Source organism: Octopus bimaculoides, chromosome 25 (assembly GCF_001194135.2).
Source record: "Octopus bimaculoides isolate UCB-OBI-ISO-001 chromosome 25, ASM119413v2, whole genome shotgun sequence".
NCBI classification, from domain to species: domain Eukaryota; kingdom Metazoa; phylum Mollusca; class Cephalopoda; order Octopoda; family Octopodidae; genus Octopus; species Octopus bimaculoides.
In genome coordinates this window covers 26,851,583-26,854,881 of record NC_069005.1, presented here as the reverse complement: position 1 = coordinate 26,854,881, position 3,299 = coordinate 26,851,583, and the positions used below count along the sequence as shown (strand labels likewise).

General features: G+C 40.1%; 1 protein-coding gene across 1 annotated transcript in view; it reads left to right on the top strand.

The window, feature by feature from the left end:
* LOC106877625 (RNA polymerase II subunit A C-terminal domain phosphatase SSU72) overlaps positions 1-3,299 on the top strand; it is a 44,572-nt gene that overhangs the window by 37,401 nt on the left and 3,872 nt on the right. The gene's annotated exons all lie outside the window — the stretch shown is intronic.

The window sequence follows — 3,299 nt, the reverse complement described above, 5'->3', positions numbered from 1 at the left end:
AATAAATAAAAACCCTCTGGAGAGGACCTTTGCTGATAAACAGTGAGCCCTGATTGCCAGAGGCCTTACGTAGTGCTATGAGAGCACTGATAGCTGATGTGATATTCATGCTTGTGTTTTCATCTCTTTGGTATCTCACTGTCTATTGAGAAAGGTTGTTTTGCCCCACAACTGGACTTAAATGTAGCATGACATGTCAGTTGTACAGTAGGCCTTACTCATTGTACTTTTATAATCCTTTCTCCATAAGGAACATGGGGCTGGTTTCTCCGGTGTGTGTGTGTATATATATATCATCATCATCATCGTCATTGTTTAACGTCCGCTTTCCATGCTAGCATGGGTTGGACGATTTGACTGAGGACTGGTGGACCAGGTGGCTACACCAGACTCCAGTCTGATTTGGCAGAGTTTCTAGGATGCTGGTCTGTTGCAGGATTACTCCTTTTTACCAGCTGAGGGGACTGGAGCAATGTGAAATGAAGTGCTTTGCTCAAGAACACAATTCATTGCTCAATCCAGGAATCGAAGCCACAGTCTCCCACTCACGAGTCCAACACCCTAACCACTAAGCCATGCTCTTCCATGCCTTTAAAACGAAGTGCATGTTTATTGGGTAAACGTTTCAAAGCCTATGTATATTCAGTTATAATAACGGGTTATTAGTATTGCTCTGCCTAAGCAAAATCTTACGTATAAACTGTTTTACGTCTATTTTCATTTCCGTTTCCATGGCAACTTGTGTAGGTTGATTTTCTTTTGTTTGTAGCCTTGGACATTGTAATGCTCGAGGAATTAATCTTTATTGCTTGTTACTATTTGTGTTGCTAATTGCTCAGCCATAATCTAGCCATAATAGTTGCCGTGGTGGTGCTGTCTTAGCAGATTGAGTGAGGCAAGCTACAATACTTGTCAAACCTAGATTTATTTTGTTAGTTGTCCAATGAAATAGCTGTTGAGACACGTCTGTGTGTGTGTGTATATTCTCTTTTACTCTTTTACATGTTTCAGTCATTTGACTGTGGCCATGCTGTAGCACCACCTTTTAGTCGAACTAATCGACCCCAGGACTTATTCTTTGTGAGCCTAGTACTTATTCTATCGGTCTCTTTTAGCCGAACCGCTAAGTTACGGGGATGTAAACACACCAGCATTGGTTGTCAAGCGATGTTGGGGAGACAAACACAGACACACAAACATATTCACACACACACACACACACACACATATATATATATATATATATATATATACATACATATATACGATGGGCTTCTTTCAGTTTCCGCCTACCAAATCCACTCACAAGGCTTTGGTCGGCCCGACGCTATAGTAGAAGACACTTGCCCAAGGTGCCACGCAGTGGGACTGAACCCGGAACCATGTGGTTGGTAAGCAGGCTACTAACCACACAGCCACTCCTACGCCTACGTATGTGTGTGAAATTGTCAAAGTTGTTAGACTTCTAGAGAATCGCTTGTGTTATTCAATCTCTCTGTGTTACTGAGTCTAAATTCCACAGAGATAAAGTTTGATTTTCATTCTTTGGGAAACAGAAACTAATCATTTGCCTGTCCTGTATAGCAGTGCTCCACAACCTTTTTTTCACTTGTGGTTCACTTATATTCTTTTCAAAATTCAGCAACACACCTGAAGTAAAAATATAACTAAAAGTATAGGGAAAAAAAATTATATTCAGGTTACACAGTGGCGCATCTAGCATCGTCTTGTGGCATACCAGTGTGTCGCAGCATACCGGTTGCAGAGCACTGCTGTATCTCTTTGTCCTAGCCTTGTATATGATGCTGATTGCCAGTTTTTCCAACCACCAGGGACTTATGTAAGGAAAGCTTAATATTACTCAGAATGTATCATACAGACAAGAAAGTAATATTTCAAATGCAGTATAGCTGTGTAAACGGAAAGATTGGGTATTTTACCATTATATGATAGAAAAAAAAAACTTGTCAGCAGGGAGGTATGAGTTCAAGTCCTGCGACTGCTGACAACTTTTTCCATCATATAAGGGTAAAATAGCCAAGCTTTCTGCTGTATTCACGTCTATACTGTGCTCAAAATATTACTTTGAGCCTCTACATCAGACGTGAGCGATCTTTTCCAAGAAGTGGGCCACCTCGTTTGTCATTAGGCAGGCAGCACTAATTAAAAATAATCAATTTTTTTCATTTAGGTGTGTCATTCAGAAAGTCCTGCAGGTTGCTTGTTACTGCCCTATGTGGTGACTCAGTCTGTTAAAAATAGCAGCAAAGTTTATTTTGAACAAAGCCTGTATGGCATGACACACATTTGATGTTTCCAAAAACAAGTTTGCATATTTTGTTGCAAACCATCACTAGTTGTCAAGTGGTGGTGATGGTAGTGGTCTCTCTTTCTCTTTCTCTCTCTTTCTCTCTCTCTCTCTCTCTCTCTCTCTCTCACACACACATGTTTACCTCAACACAACATGAAGCAAGATTTTAACACCACAAGGGATTGATGGAAGGTCCTCATCAGGTGAAGAGCCTGTGGCGTAATTTAACTCAATACAGAGGAAAACTCTCTTGGTTAGGACACTGGTAGGATTGATAGTGCTGCCTTCAATACTAAACTGTCCCTTTCTCTCATGGTACCTATCGACTTCTATGCAGAAGTGAGCCATTTACCAGGAAAACAGTATATTAGATTTTAATCATTTATTAGGAACATAGTACAGTTAAATAGACTAGGTTATGTTTCAGGAACAGAAAATGAAGTATTAGTACTATTTTGGTTGGCCATTAGTCTACAATAAAATAACAAGAGAGCCTCTGCATCAGGCATGAAAAATCTTTCCCAAGGAGTGGGCCACATGAAACCTGGTTTGTCATTAGGCAGGCGGTGCTATTAAAAATAATTAACTTTTCATTTAGGCATGTCATTCAGGAAGCAGACCACATGTTGCTCGTTACTGCTCTATGTGGTGGCTCAATCTGCTAGAAATAGTAGTAAAGTTTCCCCTCAAAAAAAAAAAAAAATTAAGGCTCACATTGAATAATGTGCAGGATATTGCTAAAAGGACAGATCGATCATGGCTAGAATGTTTTTGATCATGGGTGTTCTTAGTGAAGGTTAGCTTGTTTGGGGCTGAACACCAACAGAGTGGAATGAATGAGCATAAAAGTCCTGAAAATTCCATCTCAGCATCTAACTACACAATCCCACAACCCTATGGTAAATTCTCTGAAGCTCTTAGATCTTTCCTAACCTAATTTCACAGAGAGCTGAAGCTGGTGGAATTCTGGTTTAAGCACCTCGTATAA